Source organism: Anser cygnoides, chromosome Z, assembly GCF_040182565.1.
Source record: "Anser cygnoides isolate HZ-2024a breed goose chromosome Z, Taihu_goose_T2T_genome, whole genome shotgun sequence".
NCBI classification, from domain to species: Eukaryota; Metazoa; Chordata; class Aves; order Anseriformes; family Anatidae; genus Anser; species Anser cygnoides.
The window spans coordinates 2,820,552-2,841,292 of record NC_089912.1 but is presented as its reverse complement, the minus strand read 5'-3'; positions in this window follow the sequence as shown (position 1 = coordinate 2,841,292).

Genomic DNA, 20,741 nt, shown 5'->3' with positions numbered 1-20,741 from the left:
TTTCCTTTCCTTTCCTTTCCTTTCCTTTCCTTTCCTTTCCTTTCCTTTCCTTTCCTTTCCTTTCCTTTCCTTTCCTTTCCTTTCCTTTCCTTTCCTTTCCTTTCCTTTCCTTTCCTTTCCTTTCCTTTCCTTTCCTTTCCTTTCCTTTCCTTTCCTTTCCTTTCCTTTCCTTTCCTTTCCTTTCCTTTCCTTTCCTTTCCTTTCCTTTCCTTTCCTTTCCTTTCCTTTCCTTTCCTTTCCTTTCCTTTCCTTTCCTTTCCTTTCCTTTCCTTTCCTTTCCTTTCCTTTCCTTTCCTTTCCATTTTCTTTCTTTTATTTTCATTTTGTTTTTTTCTTTCTTTTTATTTAGAAACAGTTGTGTTTGAAGACCAGTTATTAGTGTAACTAATACTTGTCTGAGACAGGAAAATATACTCCTTTTCATCCTCTGCCGCCTGTGTTTTAATTTTTTTGGTGCCCATTTCACGTATTGTACTTTCATATAATGTAATTTTGAGTCTTGCTGGCTCCTATAGGATGTCAATACATTGTTTACTGCAAAAATGAAGTATAAACTTACTGTTTATTTTTACTGCGTCGTAACTGCATCACAGAGTGTGCTTTTCATTTTAAAAGGTTTCACTTTTTAATTTCTATATATTGAAAAGTAAAAAAATCAAAAAATCTTTTTTTTTCATTCTTATTTTTTTTTCTGTTAATATTAAGTTTGTTTTATAAGGGAAATAATGTCAAATCCAAAGTGTCCATTTTCTGCTTACACACATTCATAGGTATTTTGGTGCCCACTTCTAATTTGGGCAATGTAGTGTTTGGTCATTTCTCATGAAGGAGCCTAGAAAGCTGGCCAAGCAAGTTTTTTTTTTGTTTTGTTTTTTTTTCTTAACACCTTATATACCTTGATGGCATTCAAAATAACATAACATAGATGCACACAGGAACTTTCTCAGTACAAAGCATTCAGGGAAGACTCCAAAATACTGCTACATTTTTTAAACTAATATTTCTGTGAAATTCCGTGAAAGGTGGATGTGAATACAGCAGTTGCTTGGCCAGGGTGTGCCTGGTCCATAACCTAAGACAGCTTGAACAAATCTCCACTCCTGGCACTGTCCCTTGGTCAGTGAAACTAGCTATTGCTAGGAATGTATTCAAGCCACAAATGCGGAGCCAAAATACAGCTGAATTAAGCAAAACAAAACATAACAAAAAATCATGTTTTGTTTCCCATCCAGATTGTTCATTTCTAGGGAAGGGATGCTAATTTTATATTCAGTTACTAAAGAAAGTAATGTTCCTGCTATAGCTGCAAGGTAACAAGTAAACAGAATTAAGGTAAGCATGTGTTTGTATCTAGTTACCTAACACAGGTGAAATTTTTCAAGAGCTTCTGCACATGATTTTTCCACTTTCTGTTTGTTCTGCATAAGAGGTAGATACTTTTCCCCCTGAAAGCTTTTTCTCATGTTGACTTGACTCATAGTTTTCCTTGGAGTGCCAGTGCAGATATATAGAAAGTATTAGTATGCCACTTTATTTAAATAAACGTTTAAATTATAAATCCACTTATTCATGATATCTTTTTATATTGTGTACCATATAGATCTTTACATCGACAATGAAAACATAGCCATTTCCTTCATTTAAATATACTGATATTTATCTTTATTGTTTTATCATACATAGAATAAACAATCTATATTGTTTAATTATAGTATATTGTAAAAAAAATGGAGGGTAATTCTTTAGTGTAAATGCAAACAATGAACTCAAGCTTAGAGAGACAGTTGTTCAATTACACATTATTCTAAAATTTTCTGTCTTGAAGTTTCTGAACATGGTGCTCCTGCCCTGAAAGAGAAAGAATGCCACTAGTTTAATTTGATCTTATCATATTGTTTTATCTAAGAAGCAGGATGTCTCACTTTGATTTACGTATGTGCTTTGATGGTATAGAAAAGAGTTTTGTTTATACTAATATATTGTGTTGTATTCTTACAGGCAGTTATTGCTGCAGTAGCACTATGGGTCTCAGTAAGTTGCTTAATTTTAGAAAATGCTGAGTGATTGTGTTGGAGAGAGAAGGTGGTACACTAATTGCACACCATACGGACCACAGCCAGTTTATAAAGGTTCATTTTCTTCTGTTTTGGCACTGTATCTCCACTGATTTTCAATAAAGCTTCACCAGTGAAATTAATAGGGGAATTTGACCCTGTATTTTCAAGCACAGTAATTTCTCTTTAGACAAGACCTTTTTATTACTCTCGTATCCTTTATTATCTCACCCAGACTTGTATTGCTTCTCTGTGATGCTTGAAGAAAGACCATGTATAGTAGTAAATAGAGTTCAGGAAGAGGGAAAAGACAAATAGGAGTTTAGCAACTGTGGAATAAGAGCTGCCTTTTAATCAATACCCATCCATGCTTCACCAGATTTCACCTTTTCTTCTCTCTGATCTCTTATTTTTTACTTGACTAATTTATTCAGCTCAAGTAACCAACTATGGTCTTTTCAAAGGTGGAGGGCCTGACTGCCTTTCCCCAAACCAATTGCTTTTGCTAATAATGTTTGGCACATATATATATATTAATGTAACATCGAACATTTAAGCAAATAATCTGTGAATACAGTAAGTGCAAGTGATGTTGGAAAACTGACTTTAAAGAAAGCAAATCAACACTTTGTAAAGGTACAACATGCTGGGTTTTGTAAATTGACATTTATATTTAAGGCAACTCTGAACGAACTCAGGCTCTAACAAGAGCATGTTTTGGATGGGATCTGGCTAGTGAAGCAACATAAACTGGAAATTCACCAAAAAAATTCAGGCAAGCCCTAAGGTAAATTACAAAAGGAGGAGGAGTGGGGAAATAATTGTCTCCAAAGGAAAAGAGAACATTAAAAAAAATCAGCTATCTAAACAAAAAGACCATCATAATTCTCTTTCTTCTTGTTTAGTATAATGCTGAATAACTGATACAATAACTGATATTTTCTGAAAAGCTTTGGTTTCTCAGAAAAATAAGCTGAAATATAGCTTTATGTTTGTGATGCTAACAGAAGTAACCACCAGTTACTTCTGTTCTACCTAGGGCAGGACTATGCTTTTGCCTGAGCTCAGTTCTGCTTTCTCTTAACATGAGAAAATGGATGGGCCTCACTTTGTGATTCCTAAACAAATGGCAGTGGGTTGACTTCTGTGAAGACATGTCTAGTGAAGGAGATCTCTTTAAGAAGGAAGACTGAATAGGCTGATTCCAGAGTTTGACAAGTATTAAATGTGAAAAAATAATAATAATAATAATAAAAAAGTTTTCCTTTTTTTCTTAGAAGTAACATGAACATGGTGGAAGGTTCACAAAGAAACACAGCCTGGATCTCAGTGTTTGCAGTCTCGCTGCTTGAAAGCAGGTCTGTCCTCAGGATACAGTTGGTTTAGAGCACAGTCACCACCTTGAACTTCTGTCTCTAGGCTGAATCCTCAGATGTGCTTTTCACTAGAGACCCACCCACACTGTGGTTGGATGGTTGAACTGTCTTCTTTTAGGGAATTTCTGCACCTCAGCTGGAGATTGCTACTCCTCCACTCAAATTCAGAGTTTGCCCCTAGGAAATACAATGCAGCAGCTTGAACGCTCACTCTGCAGAGAAGTTAAAATGGGCTGCCATACCCGTCACAGCTTACATTGATATGGACACCAAATTATGACCCGGGCCAGAACATTTCGCGTCTTCAATGTTGTGGCCCATGAGATAGCAAAGATTTAAAGGCAATGCTTTTCATATTGAGCTGTAAAATATGGGGAAAAAAAAAAAAAAAAAAAAAAACATGAGCAAGGTGTTTCTAGGAATAAGGCAATTAGAGGGAGGGTTAGTTGTCTTCAAAAGATAAACACAGTAATTGAAATAAGGGATATAATCTAGAGAGAAAGAATTAAACCAGAAGATGTGAAAGAACTCATTGTCTATTAATACCCACAGAATGATTCATAACAGGTTGCTGCTTTCAGCTCTGAGTGATTAGCAGTTAGATCTACTCAGTGCAAGGGTAGGTTTTCTTTGTGGGGTTTTTCTTTTTTTCTTTTTTTTTTGTTTTTGGAGTGGCATGTTAAAATGTTAAATGTAACAGGAAAAAAAAAATCACTGGGAATGAAAACAAATAGTGATTCTAACAGCCTAACATCTGATATGAAAATAAGTACTAACGGGTACAGCCTTTGCAAATTCTGGTAGAGAAATGGAAATCTACTGCTTTGCACTTAAGAATCTGTGAATCTGAAGCCATTCACTAGATCATTTCATCCACTTCACTCATTTTATATTTAAGTACATTTCCCATTACAAGCTTGATTTCTATTTCCGTATTTCTAAATTTCCCCACATAGAAGCAGTCTCTTCCAAGCTTACATGTTACATCTTTACCAAAAATTGAGTTTCAAGAGGAAATCTGAAGTAAACCTGAGAAGTCATTCTAAATTACAGGCAACTTAAACACTTTTGTTGATGTTACTGTTGTTGTTATTTAGTTGCTTGGCTACAAAATCCAAGCTTGTTCAGTTGTTCTTATAAAGAAGTGCTTTTTAGTACATTTTCGTGGGAGGTAAATGTGTTAAAGGGTATCCAGTGATGAAATGCAAGTGCATTAATATGTGATGCCCAGTCCTATAGTGCAAGGGGAGGCACAAGTACAGTCTGTTTGCCATAAAGACATGGGATAACATGGTATGGAAAACGTCACATGGAGGAAATGCAACAGATGCAGATTAAATAAAGAGGGAGATACAGAAAAAAAATGTAGTAACATGGGGATGACAGGGAAGTAAGCTGAGAAGAAAAAAAAAAAAGCTGTATTAAATCTTCTTTGTTTCAAATGTTTTTCAGTGTTAATATAAATATGCTCTTGAATTTATTTTTCTTTCAGCCCCCCTGTGGTTTACTATCCCACGTAGCAATTCCTCCTATTCCTTTTCGAACTTCTTGCTTATACGCAGATATTCACACATAGTGAATTGTTAGTGATTGTAAACCATGTCCATTTACACAGCAGTTCCTAGGAGGTAAAGCAAATGTTTTCACTTAAAACTGCAGAGTAAATTTTACTTTTGCAGATAGGAATTACATATATTAGATTTAGGTATAAAACCTAACACTTTGTCATCTTATCCTCAGCAACATGAAGCAGAGGATTGGATTTGTCTCTCAGCCAAGAGAAGGCAATTAAACAGGAGCTGCAGAGAAGCATCCATGATGAAATGCAGGACGTGATTTTGCCTCCATTATCAGTTTGGAGATGCTAACAATAGATAGTGCACATTTCATCTCTTGCTTCAAAAATAACTCTGTCAAAACAAATTCTTTTTATTTTAAACCCAAATTAATGAACCAGCTTTGTTATTTTAAGAGAGAGACTGGTAAGGGACACACAAGAGAAAGAAAAGACGCAGGAGTCATTGGAAGAGTAGGTGGTTTATAATGTGTTAAATGTGTTTATTTGCACTTCCAAAGTTCAGATTTCCTCATACATTTTCATACTGATAGAGATAAAATGCTAAAGTCTTAAATCCCTCTATGCCATGCTGAGTTGCTAAGGGCTGTTGAGTTTTTGTTATTTCTCCTCTCGAGTTAGCTCTGATTATGCCTGCTGAGTGAAAAATTTGTATTTGCCGACAGAAATAGGAACCACACCACGTGTGCTTGCACTCAGCAAATGCTACAATACATCACAAAGATTTGCTCAACCCACCTTCAGAGGCCAAATCGAGCATGTTATTTTCTGTTTAGATCTGATCCTGAAGACTATCAGTCAGGAGTGTTTCTCAATCTCTGATTAAAACAAGGCCTACAAAGCTGCAAGTGTTCATGCACAGTCTCATTAGAGGACTGGATGGAGTGACCCCGGTCTTCCAGCACAAAGCTGTGAGTGAACTTCAAATATGAGAGTGCATCAATCAAATCCCAGCAAGGCTTTTATGTCATTTTTTTCTACTTTGCCTTTAAAGTCCTAAAGGAATGCCCTTTCCAGTGTACAGCCAAGGATCATTCAACAGCAGCAAACAAACCAACAAAAAGCCTCTCAGAAAGAACAGGATTTTACTCCCCTCACAAAAAGAAAGGCAAGATATTTTCCTAATGTGCTTTCTGATAACACAGGTTTATTTCATAGCTCTTGGTGGATGATTTTTGCCAATCTGTATTGCTTAAAAGTACGTTCAAGAAGTAGAAAGTTTACTATAAACATGCTGAACAAAAAAGAGTTTTTGTGCTGTTGTGTGTTTTTTTTGTTTTGGTTTGGTTTGGTTTGGTTTTCTTCCCTTTAAAACACAGTTGCTGCAGCTTTTTGCACCGATTTGATTGATTCCTGCTTATTGAGGGAAGGAATAGATGCATATAAAAACAGCACAGCATTTGATCCAGATATTTGGTGCTATAACAAACACAGTGTGGTATCTAATTCTTTTCTGTCCAAATGCTGATGACATTTCAGTAATGCCTCTTAACTGGAAAAGTTAAAAGAAAAAGTTGTTACACTCCATTATCTAAAAATCTTTTTCAAAAGATATGATGATGTAGTGAACTGCGATCCCAAATGAGAGGATCATTTGATCCTCTCATGAGTTTTGTTTCTTTGAACAAAACCAAGGTTCCAAAAATAAATACAGTCCAGAGATGACTCGCCATGGAAATTAAATTAAAACAAGCTACAGGAGCTTGAAACACCTAAAGAAGCTAGGCAGTTAAAAGAAGCCCAAAAGTGCTGAGTGACCAAAATTTTGGAAGTCTGAGTTCTTGAAAAAGTTGTCTGTACACACTTGCACTCATCTCAGGCTAGAAAAACCTAATATTTAGTGAGTTTCCAGAGATATCCTTTTGTCTCTGTACCATTCTTTTTTCCCTAAACTTCATAGATTATGAAGCATCTATGACCCAAACAACATTATTTTCCTTATCATCATACATAAATATATACTTATAAGTTTTTGTCGTTTTTAATACATATTGGTATTTTCATCAACATTTTATAATGTGTATTTTTGCAGGCCTTCAAATGTTCGGAAGAATATTATGAAGATATTATAAATAAGTACTAGAGCATTTATGCGACTTGATGGTGCCCCATCTGTGCTTCCCCTGTAACGTTTGGTGGGGCATCTGTGTAAGTTGCTACTTTTTTGTTGTTGTTTGTTAATTAGCTTTTTGCATTAAAAAATAATAAAAATAAATAAAAATAAAAATAAAAATAAATCATGCATTACCTATTATAATTTCAATATGCCTTAGAATATACACTTTTGGGGGCTTTGAGACTTGAGTTTGCCTTTGCTCTTACAGTTTCTGAAACCAGATGTCAAGCTACTACTTTTTCAGTTGTAGAAAATCCAACAAATTGAAGGAATTAAGCTTTTGCACCTGGCTCCTGAATAACACATTTCTTTACTTTTCTGACTTTGTATAGTTGTTAACCTTTATTTTATTTCACATATATCTCCAATCTAATGTATGACATGGTGTGCATTTATGCATTTATAAGTTAATAGGTATGTAGACTCATAGAATCACAGAATATCCCAAATTGGAAGGGACCGACAAAGATCATCGAGTCCAGCTCCTGGCTCTGCACCCAAAAATAAAACCATATGTCAAAGAGCATTGCCCAAAAGCTTCTTGAACCCTGATAGTCTTGGTGTCTTGACCACCTCTTACAAATCTACATGTGGTGAAAATATATAAGCCAAGTCAGCCATATTTTCTGCTGATTATATGTTTATTTCATTCCTTGTTTCAACTTTTTTAAAGAAAGAGGTTCTAAATATCTTTTTGTGATTTTTTTTTCTCTTTTTTTTGGCCCAATTCCTTGGGGAGTGGGGGGTGGGGGAGGAAAAAAAAAAAAGAAAAAAAAACCTTTTTTTTGATGCTTTACTTTGCAGAGTATTAGAACGTGTTCTAAAATCTTTATATCTTTTTGCTGTTGACAAGTAATGAGGTACAATTTTCCGCAATGTTAGAGTTTTTATTTTCTTTTTCTAGCAAAATTAAGTTTCCGTTTGGCTTACTTCTAAAGCTAGCTAGAGATCTTAATTACACTGAGAGACGGTTTAAACTGGAAGGTGCAGTGCCTGGTCCCTGCGGCCATAGGCCAAACGTGACTTCATAAGGCTGGAGAAATTCAGAAGGCTGAACAGGTAGTTTTAGTTTGGAAATGGTTGTAAGCATTTTGGACGGTAACAATGTATATCCAAAGTGGATGTTTAATCTTAATTTGGGCACACAATTGCTCAAAGTCAAATTTTAATTTATGTTTTCCAGAATTCCTGGTTACCTCTTTTCCAGTGGTATGGTAGAGGGTTTTGTTGTTGTTTTTGTTTGTTTCCCTTTTTGACATAGGGATAGGTTTTGCAGTGCTTACCTTTGAGCTAAAGCATATTCCGTGTTTCAGTAACACTAGGCTATGACTGTGGTCTTTGGTTTCTATTATAAAAGGACAAGAATATGGACACACATTTTGCCATCATAGGGCACAATTTTACCACACAGAAACTTGCTTTGTTGCTGTCTGAAAAGTGTTACAAAAACACTTTTGCATAGCATTGGGTGGTAAATAAGCAAAACTGATTCATGAAAAAGAGAAAGCTAATCTATGCCAGGTTTAAAATTCAGGATGTAACCTTGTAACACAAGGACCATCATGTCACAGCCTTATACCCTATGCACAACTAAGGATGATCGCTACAAACACTTGACACTTCCTGTATCTTCTCTGTTACCAAGCTACCCCTGCAAAGTTCAAGCTGTTGCAAAACCACCTTGAAAGACAATCTTGCACTGAGCAGATGCCAACAGTATCTGCAAAATTCCAGCTAAAACTATGTTGTCTGGTGTTCTCAGATGTGGGCAGATTTAGTTTTGGTCACTTTAATGCAGAGTCAGTTGAAACTAGCCAACAGCATGGTTTTACAATACTGTATTACAGCAAGTGGACAATCTAGATATGTCAGCATCAAATACAGACAATGTCACCCTAACCTATCTTTTTCTCAAAAAATAAGAATATTAGTCATCTTCCTACAAGAATGTATCTGTATTTTTCAAATCATATCTGCATAGCACATTTATGTGGTTCAGTCAGTTGTTGTTGTTTTTTGATTTTGTTTGTTTGGTTGGTTTTTGGTTAGACAAAATCTATAATACATAAAAAGAGTTGTTTGGTTCTGTTTCTCCTTCTCCCTTTCTCCTGTTCTTTTTCCTAATTTCATGTCCTTACAGGAAGTTGCTTTTTCTTCTAGTATGGACATTCTGTTGTGATCTGACACTGACGGTGCCAGATATTACCTTAGATTGTCACACCATTTTAGGTTGGTTTGTTTGTTTTAATTTGCTTTGGTTTGTTTTCTTAATAAGGAATTACTGGGTTGCATCTCCTCCTTCTTGTGTTTGTTTTTGGAAAGGAAATTTGTTATGCTCAAGCAGAATTCAGAGAAGAAGCAGAGGAGTCATGAAATTTTGTTTCAACATAGTATATTTAATTTTCGGTTTTGTTGAGTCCATCAGCTAATGATCATGATATCCTCTCTATATAATCATTATTTCTGCTGCAGGTACTTAGAATTTTTACTTTTTAGATTTCATTTGCTTGCCTTTATTTAAACCATCACTCAAACCCGTATTCAGCTCTGGGTATCTCTGGCTATGCTTCTTTTTAGCTCCTCTCTTATGATCTTTATTACTTACTCTTTCTTTTTTACAGATTTCGTCCATTTAATTCAGTTTACGTGGGCTCACAAGTTTCAGGACTAACTTTTTACAAGTCTTCCATCAGTTTTTTCCTTAGATATGCTCTCACACTGAGACACCCATACATGGGGTACTAAATCCCAAACCAGCAATAGTTGAGTTGTTTTCTTTTGCTCTTTGGTAGACTTTTCTATTTCTTTATAAAAATGAGGGGATAATGCAAGCTAACATCTATAAAGTAAATGATCTGTTGAGATTTGCTCTGGAAGTTAGCCAGAATATTATCAATAACTTCTTCACAGAAAACCTATATTTGAAAGAGACTGATTAGTAGTAGAAGAATTTTCCTTGTAAAGTGCATGTTGATGCTGGAATATAAGCATGTTTCTATTTATTTGAACAAATGTCCCTACAGCCATGTTTATATTTGAGCAGAAAATGAAACACTTCAGAAACAAAGTCTGTGTTTATGATAATAGTGTTCTAGTGCCCAGACAGTTGCTGATCTCCCTATTTTAATCAATGTATCCATAGGTGGAGCATATGGATATGCTCCAGACATATCCTCTCAATTACCTAAACAGTAAGATAAAATCTAGGAAATATGTTTATGGGAGGAGAATAAACAGTTGATTAAAATAACAACAACAACAGTGTGGAAAAACAACCTAAGTTAAGACTTTTTAAAATAGCTTGCAAAATATCTGATAAAAACCATGCAGAAAGATTGCAGGCTATCACAGTTAGTTTGCCACTACTTTTGCAGAAAAAGTATGAAATTTTTGCCCATTGCATACATTTTGTTTCCTGTATCTTGATATATCATATCTAGTGAGAAGTATCAAGCTGTGGTCCAATATGTAATACTGAATTTCATAATTGTTGAAAGGAAATAAGTTTTTCTACAGATAAATATTTGGGGCTAGACTGGTACAGTTTGTGTGGAATTTGTCTTGCCTAACTTGCGTTGTCTACAGATGTAGGCAGTTGCATCCAAGTTAATTGCCTGAAGCTCCTTTCACAACGGTGCAAAGAAATGAAGTGAAAAGGCTAATTTAAGATACAATCCAGTTTACGTATTTTAAATTCCTAAAACTGACGCTGGGATTAAGTCAGTAGTACCACAGAAATGATTTTCTCCAGACTCAGGTGCAGGCATCCTCATTGCAGAAATATACTTTGGTAGATGAATCCCACATCTCTTGCCTTGCTCACTGTAAAAGGTGGACATGGAAGAACCTCTTCCAAGAATTGTTTTTTTCACATTCAGGAAGAATTTTTAAAATTCTGATTATTCTTTGCTTTGAAGAGAAATTAACCTCCTGAAGCCTACTACTGAATCCAGCTTAGTTTTCATATACAAGGACAGCTCTGTAGATCTTTCTTGACATTGTCCACTTCCTTTCAGGCACCTCCTAAGTAATAGTTCAGGGTAGCCTCGGAATACACAAGAAATCAGATGAATCATTCATTTATGAGATGACCTAAGATGGGATAAAACTATTTTATGTTATGTTTAAATGCTTTCTTTATTTGGATCATAGCAGATGAACACCTGAAAGTTGTGATAATCAATGCAGGTCATGCCAGGTAGTAGGCAATGGTTTGTAGCCTTGTTAGATCTAGTGATAGATTTGCTCTTTATCTGCACGTGGGCTTTCTTATATGAATACCCCAATTTTTGCAACTATCTTGCAGCAGAAAATGTTCTGAGTTGTAATATTCAGTATAAGAGAACTCATCAATCAAATTCAACCTAGAATTCAAAGTTACCTGTAATGTAGGAACTTCTGAAGTATTTATTTTTATTCTCATTAAATAAAGAGAGCCACAGATTATGATAAATCTTGTGTTGCCCTTCAGAGATACATCATCTAGTGCTTGAGGCCAAGAAATGAGTAGTTTCCATAATTAGTAAGGGAAATTGAATAATTGGGCTGTGGTTTATGAGGGTACTTTCTCCAAGAAGAGAAACCATGTAAGTCTCAGTCAAGTGGGTTAACATGATTTATTTTTTTAGCACACAATTATTGCAAGTTCATTTAACATAAATTCTACACTTGAATATTTAGTTTGTGTTTTTTTCATTTCTTCTTAGCATAACCACAGGAACATGTTTTTGTGAACATTTTGTACTTATATTTTCTGCTGGAAACATGCTTATTATTATAGTTAACATGATTTCTAACTCAGAATATATATTTATTTTTATTTATTTATTTATTTATTTTCCTGAAGACAGTGAAAGAAGTAAGTGCTTGTCTTCCAATAAACGGCATAAATTGGGATATTTCAATGAAATTTCACATGGTAACAAGATACCAATTTATTTCCTATTTTGCCATCACAGAGAAGCTTTACATCTGAATTGTTTATGCTCAAGTAATTTAAAAAGCTAGATCAGTTAACAGATAACAAATATCTTCTTTGCTAGGTACAAAAATACTCTTGTGAGCTGGCATTTTCTAATGCATGTATGATGTTACAATGCATGCATTCTAATGCAGTACAAAGTTAATAAAAACAAGAAGAGGAAGAATCCATTTCATGTATGCCTTGTAGGAATCAGAGAATAAGTTTGCCCAGAGAGAAACTGGATCCTTCCAAATTTCAAAGTGAATAGTTCCAGAGACTTCAGGAACTACAATCCCTACAGTGTTGCACACTAAATAAGAGTGATTGAAAAACTGGAGGAGTGACCGTATATAAAATGTGTCCATCTCAAGATTACAAAAGGGAGAGTAGAAATTACAAAATCTGGTACAAGAAATGACAATGACAATGTAGGATTGTGTTAAACATTGATTATTAAATCAAGTAATGACCACTGTAGATATAACTCTTGAACTCTGAGGATGTCTTGCTGTGAATCCAGGGCCATGAGGTCAAGTGGTTCTTCAGACACTGCATATCTGTGATCAACCTGGCTGTAAAGGGGTTTCATAATATTCGAGGATGAAGAAATCAGAGGCAGGTAGACCTCATGCTAAGCACATCTCAATTCCTTTGCATGTGGTACTAGAGAAAGCTATTAGTACATCTTCCCAAAACCCATCCCACCATGTCAGAGAGATCTGGGAAGCACAGGCAAGAAGAAGAAGCCTGCCTAGAAAAACAATAAAAACAATAATAAAAATTATGTGGAACAAAGTGTCAGAGTTTCTGGTGTTTGGTGGTTTTGTTTTGTTTTGTTTTCATGTTATTTTATCATGGAGATAATTTAAACTCACAGCAAATCAGTACTCTGGAGGTACCTGGGAAAAAAAATTGACCTTGTTATCCCTTACTGGGTTTAACCAACCATCCACCCAGTCCAGCATTCCTGTTTCTGCCAGAGCAGCAGTTTTTGCTTGCAGAAATATATAAGAACAGAGAAAGTATATAATACAGAGAGAGTAGACGAATGCATAGTAATCGTTCAACAGACCTTAGCCTGAACTTGTAACCCTTATTCATGTGAATAAAGTCCCCTTGAAATCAGGGGATTAGCATCCTGACAGTATTGTTCTGTTTCACTTTTTAACAGAAATAGCATCATGAGCTTTCCAAATGGATATTGATCCTCTAAACCCTCTTACGAAAAACCCCAGTAGAGTTTCCTAAAAGAAGTAAGGGTTTATGGAACAGTCAGGGTATAATTTCAGCTAAACCTGAAATGTGCAAATGTCTGTATAATTTTTTTCATAATTGCTGCATACTGCACATAACCTCCCATTGACTCCTCTTGTGTGTTTAAAAGCCTCTAAGTCTGGTTTCAGTACTGAAGCTGTTAAGTGTTCATCCTGAAATGCTGATCTCTGGAAAAATAATTCCAAAACAAATATACTTATTTTGTTTTCATGAATATGACAGAGGTCTAATATTTTGTGATAAGTTATTTAATATCTCCCTTTGAATATAGTTTTTAAGCAATTTTGATTTTTATATGCTGTATTTAGAGTAAAAAAAATCAAACAAAACCAAAACACTTTCACTTAGATAAAAAATGTATTACTCTGTTTTCTCTTGGATTCTAATGAAGTACAATTCCCACTTTTCTAGTTGAAAACTTGGGAAGCTTTGATTACATAAAATGGTTGTGATGTTTATTGGCATCAGAAAATGATAAGTGCTCCAAAACATTCTTGGTGTTTAGAGGTAGCCATGAACTATGGATTTGCATGCATCAGGCTGCATCAAATTCCTAAACCAGTACTTTACACATACCTAATCTCTTAGTACATAAAGTGCTGCATGTAATATTACTGAAACAACAATCTAGCTTTTAAAAAAAAATGCTTTCCAGTAACTATTTAGTTAGAAAAAGAATCAATATTCCTTCAGTATTCACAACCCACTCAATAGCTTAACTGATATGTTGTTCAGGAAAGGCTAAAAAGAGAGAGAGAGAGAGAAAGAGAGAGAGACAGAATGAAGGCACAGAAAGAAGCAGGAAGGGGAAGGAAAAAAAATTATGCCGCCTAGCTACAAGCTACAGAGGGAAATTAATATTCAAAAGGTTAAGGTGTCTGTGAAATGTATGTAATGAGTAACACTCATAGTTTGTTACTATAGGTTCATTGCCTCTAATGTTGAGGACGGCACATGGATAATTTACGATTCCCATTGTCCCCTCTGCAGGGATTAATTCTGAATTATTTATGTACCTATATACGCACAGAACTGAAACATTTTAGTTAAAGTCAGCCACTCACTCATAGTCTTGAAATTATGCAGCCCTTGTTGCTAAAAATGATGTTAGCCTCTTGTGATTTAAGTCATAACATTTTATTTTCAGTCCCACTGAGAGAGAAAGCATACAGGAGGAAAAAAGATATATTTTTCCTGAAGAAATCTCTGAATGCATTTTTTAAAGATTTAAATAGATAATGGTAATTTGTTGAGTCAAAATATTGTTGTAATGTGCATGTAAATAAACCTTTATTTTATTCATGATTCCAGATAATTTTTCTATTGTTCTGTAAGATTTTTTTTTTTTTTTAAGATGGCTATCTTTAAATACAAAAGCTTTGCATTTCAGTAAAGGGAATCCCATCTACTTATTAATTAATCAAAGAGTGGAATTTCATTTGGGGAAATTGGTCTCAACTGTTACGAATTCCCACTGAATCACTGCCTTTGGTACAAATGAAACCTTCACTGCTGTTTCCATTTGAACTCCAATGATTCCTTGCTGGTCTAAATGGCTCATTTGGATACATCAAAATTCTTTAATCATGGAAAAAAAGCAGACATTAAACATTTCTTAATAAAATATTAGATTAGGGAGTGTCTTGTGATCTACACTGAGGATAGTGTTTGATAAAGATCTAACCCAGTCAACATGAACAGTTCATAGTCATTTTATCTAAACTAGATGTTAATTTAATGTTATGTATGGTTTTAACCATTTTTACTTCATCTGGTGGAGGATTTTTGTTTGTTTGTTTGTTTGTTTGTTTGTTTCCTTGATTTGAAATTCAAACATATTTCAATATGACATATTTGCAGTGCAAAATTTCAAGTCTATTGATATACAGATATTATTACGCAGAGAGCAATTAATAAAGGGGAAGAGAAAAGAAGCCATTGCTTGAGCAGCCACAAGCCTTTGGGGTTTCAGACAAACTGGCCAACTCTGCCTCCAGGAATTGTACCCATAATGATGACTGTGCATTGCAAGCAGACAGCATAGTCTGCAAGTAGAGTTTTTAATACTAAGTAGATAAAGATGTAAAAGTATCTGATGCTTTATATGTATATATATATATATAAAAGATCAATCCTTCTTTTTACCCCTTCTGTACAATTCAACAATTGCTAATGAATTAGGAGGAGGGGCATATTGATGTACTGCTTGACTGTAACACAAAGAAGTGTAGTTAGCAAAAAGCTGCAGTGGGTAATGAACAGTATTTTAACTCGGCAGTTTAACCTCCGTGTCTGTCAGCAATGACCTTTTACCAACCCCAATGAGAGCCTGATTTCTCACTTTTGCTACTCACTGCTGGATGAGTGAATGTAGAATTTGACAGCGAGAGGTTTTACATGAAAAGGGAAGGTACTTAAAAAGCATGTTTTGTGATGATAGGCTACATTTATTCACTGTTCATTACGCTGGGTGCAGCGGCAGCGTTGGTGGATTGATTGGGTGTGAGCAGCTTGTCTTCTGGGGCAGCAAGGAGGCGTTATTGACCTGCATGGGAGCCGAGGTGGCCTCCAGATGACCCCCCTTTCACCTGGAATTGACCTTGAAAACAACCTAGGGTTCACCCCACTTTGAATAAATAGAAAAGTGTCTTAACAGCATGTGGATTATTAGAATTGACATATTGCACATTTCTCCTTTTTCAACTTTTATTGAGGTGCGTGTGTAGGGGGTGAAGAGAGAGTGTTGCCTTTTAAATTTCCAGATCCAGCAGCTGCACGGCTTGGTATTTGTACAGATTTATGGCGGGAGGCAACTAGACTTTCTCCTGCTTGATGCTAAATTTTACCATTCATCATTATTGATTAGAGCCTACACTCTATGACAGAGCCCAAACCTTACTATGACAATTGCTATTTCAGTTGTTATGGGCCATAATGGGCCATAGGGATGATTTAAAAGAGCACAATAGCTATCTGTAATTACACATGAATAATCCATGAATTCTCTAGCACAGTGCTTATAATCAGACCCTAACAGCCAAGGCCGAGACATTTGTACTTGTTTCCCCTTCAGCAACTAGACCAGAAGGCACCTTTACATGTAAACTCAGTCACAACAGGCCAAAAGCAATTGTCTCCTTCTGTGTCCAATCTCGACTTTTCTTCCTGTGCTTAAAATAAATCAGTTAAAGTGGAAGGTAATGGAGTATTGCATTAATGCCCGGGGTGCAGCCCCCTAATGAACTTGACTTGGCATGGTGAGATGCCTGGAGCTGCCTTCTCACGAGTAGTTTCATCCGGTTTTGTTTTGTAGACCAGACACAAAGAGTTGTTTTCAGTGTTTCTAAACCCTGATGATAGCTTGCTTCTATGACAACCTTCTACTGTGTGGAAAGACAAATAAAAGAAAACGATACAACAGCTACTCTAAAAGTCAGTGCTTAATTTTACCTTGACTTACTCAACATTAAACATTTTTCTCAATTGTTGTCCAATTTTAACTGTCTCAGTCAGTCTTGAAATATTAATAACATTGATCACATAAGCATCTTTACTGCAGGTTAGCTGCAATTCTTTCTGAGAGCTGTTTTGATGATAACTGGGTGGTGGTATCACATAAGTGACATGAAATTTAGGTTGACCAGATTTTTCTTAAGCAAGGCTTCCTCAATTGTAAATACTTCATTCAAAGCCGGTTGGCCATCTAGGTGGCCATCTGGCTGCAAAATCTCCAAAACCACTATTTTCTTCTCAGCTTATGATCCCTGACCCATGGCTGTCCTAGACATCCATGTTGGTCCCATCTAAAGAGAGTACATGTTCTCTTCAAATGGTCAAAGTGTCCCACATATTTCTATTTTCAGCAATACCTGTCTCAAACTATTATCTTTCCTAATTTAGAGTTGCAGAGGGCTTTTCAAACTTTAAGAGCCAACTTTTTTGTCCCTCCACATTCTAAAGCTGAATCATGGCTTGAAAATACTGTTAAATAGGCCTTGTTGCACTATTAAAATATAACATATACTAAAAACAGCAGTTGCTGAATAAAATAAGAACCTGTACAATTTTATTCTGAATCATGTAAATGTTCTTGTTGTTATATTTTTCAAATATTATTTCCTTCTAACTGATGGCATTTATCTGTACATCAAGTAAACACAAAGCAGGGATGTGTTTTCTTTAATAGCTGAGTCTGTACATAATAATAATAATAATAATAATAATAATAATAATAAAAGAGTGACTTATAATTGGTATAACATTAGAAACCCATGTAGTAGCACAGTCAGCTTCCATCTCATCTTTGTTCCTACCTCTCTATAAAGCAGTTAAGGCAGTTTTCAGATAAGGCAGTTTTGCCCAGAGGAAGAAATGAAAGGGAATCCTCGTTAAAAGGTACATTAACAAAAAAAAAAAGAACAGCTTTATTGGGGACATGTGCAGAAAGGGATGTTTGAGTAGCAAATGATAATTTACTTTTGAGGTATATTAAAAAGGTTTAATCTTACCGATCATGAGTTAAATTGGATGTTTTAATCAGTTAGTGAGTGCCAAAAATAATTATGCCAGAGTGCTTAGTTTGCAGAATGTGTACACAAAGCATATAAATCCTTTCCTTCCCCAGGGATTTCTCAGAATAACACACAACTAAAAGACAAAAGCAATATCAAACTCATATAAATTAACATTGCAAATGATCTGAAAAATACAATAAATAACATGATTCTATCACTCTGAATTTGCTATACAGGGAAGACTGTCCAACACAAATACATTCATTAATCTCCTATATCCTTACTAAACTTTTTCAGGAAACTTTCCTTCCATTTACTTTCCACAGTTCAATTGAAGGTCACCCTATGCACAAGGAAAGTGTACTGGTGTCTATGGACAGAAATCTGTCATCTTTTCTGAAATAAATGCTCAGAAACAAATTAGTTTTTTCACTTATTGTACCTCCTTATGAGGAAAAGTATCTGTCAGCATTTAGTACACACTCTAAAAGCCAAAACAATGCACCATGATGAATCCTTTTATTCAGTTTTGTAGCTCCTCATAGGAGCGTGTAAAGACTTTTTTTTCTAAGGATTTTTTTTTTTTTCAACATAGTACAGAGGATAGCTACAGTCTATGCATGCCTCTGTGTGTGTGTGCTTATAATTACTGTAGATTGGATGCAAATTTAAATGAGATGGCAGCTGTGTAGGTGAAATGATCTTTAATCTTTGCAGCTTTTGCAAAGTAATTTTGGAGCTAAATAATTTGAAGCTAATAACCCTTTTACTTGGAAAACATTAGAACATGCCCATCATATGGTACACATACTGGAAGGCTTTTTTGGGGGGGAGCACCCAAACTATTATTATTTATGAAATTACAGAAATACTCTTATGACACAAGTTTTTCATTCCGTATTTTCTAGTTCCTATTTTCACCCTTTCAGTGTTCTTATTCTCCTTTTCTTAACTAACAAAATTTCACAGGATAATCCCATCAACTGAGACTAATATGACAATTTAAAAATTTTCCTGTGTTGTTGCACTCCCTTCACACAGGCTTTCCACATGTGAAGAAGGAGAAAAACTGGCAGAAATAAGCAGTAGCCTCTACACTGAAATTCTGAGTTGGTCATTATGACGTAATCTTGTGTCCCTTCCAGCCTGGCCGGTTTTGTCAGTTTTTTTATTTACTGTAAAAAGTCACATACAGGGTTTGATTTCCCACTGTTCACATTTGCTCCTTGGGAGTTAACTCTACTGAAAGCAGCAGAGTTAGAATCACATTATGCTTCCCTCATTCTGCTACCATTTACACACCTCACCATATGTGCATAAGTATTCTACCTGCCCTGAATGAACTGCTCATTAATAACATTTTTTTTTCAAACTACATGCTCAAGGTACTTTAAGTACTTAAATATAATAGAAGTCATAGGTGTAGCAATTTATGCTTGTTTTAAGTTTGTGCCAGCATACAGAACACCCCCAAACAATTTAATATATTCATTTCATTCATTAAAATAATTCCAAAGTAACATTTGAGATTTGGATTACTATTGTTTTCCTAATGTCATAATTATAACTGTCTTTTACCTCCTATATTTTGGCCAGTTTCTACTTGCATAGAGAAAAATTAAAAATAAATAAATAAATAAATAAATAAATAAATAAGTTCTATAAGTCTCATCCAGATACCACCTTAAGGTTTCAATTACCAATTAAAATCTGGCTTGTTGTACTGAAATATTAAAATGGCTGATTTTGTACGCCACATTTATTGAAATGCCTGCATATAATTAGGTGTTAGAGACAGAATGTAAGTCCTAAGTATGAATGTTCTGACTTTTCTTGCTTAAAGTAACAATTTAATTGATAAAAAATTGCTTCTGAAATTTTCTTCATAAAGTCAGTAATTACAACAAGAAAACATCACAGAAAATACCTCAATTATCCATTTAAGGAAAACATGCTGTTGTGGATTTACTGCTAGTTTTATTAGTAGGGCTCTAAGGGGTAGTTCAACTAGTGGTGTTAGAGGCTTTGAGTTTTCTGTTTCTGTGTGAACTTTCAGATGCTAAAGTGACCCGATGAGGTAGTTTTATTTTCTGTAAAATGTGTCTCCTGCAGTCTTCTACAAACATAAATATCTGAGTTCTCTCTTAGAGAAAACTGGGATACCTCTAATTTTGTCCATTTACACATTTGTTATTTGTTCAATAAAAAATGTTCTATATTGCCTTTAATGTTTGGTAAACCATTAAAAAACTAGAAAATTAATTGGGGTTTGATATGCATAAAACACCAATTGTTATCTCAGATTATCCATTGTTTCCTCAGGGCAACAGGTTTTTATGTTTTCTGCCATTCTTAATTTCCCCAAGGATGAAGCAGGAAAACAAAAACAAAACAAACAACAACAACAAAAAAAAAACACATTTAAAATACACTTATGAAAAAAATAACTACTCAGTCCCTAAGTATTTTATCCACACTATTGCCGACTATAGGCACAGCTTTCCTGCACAAGAGCTCACACATTCTATGATATTTTGTTTGCTTTTTTAAAAGCATTTTTTACCTTCTTTTATTTTGAGTTGGACTTCTGTGAACTCCAGAGGGCTGAAATTTCTTTGTTGGTGTGTTTGGAGTCAGAAAAAAAGGTCAATAGACAAGAATTCATGTAAGAAATACAAGAAAAAAAAAAATAAGTAGAAAATATGTTTTGAAAGAATTGGTAAGTGAAAGAGGCAGACTCACACACACACACAAAAAAAAGTTCTGAAACATGATGAAAAAGAGTGAAACATTAAAATCTCTATGATTTGACCATATACTGAGTTACTTTAACTTTGTCTCTGTCCCAACCTTCGTATTTGAGTATA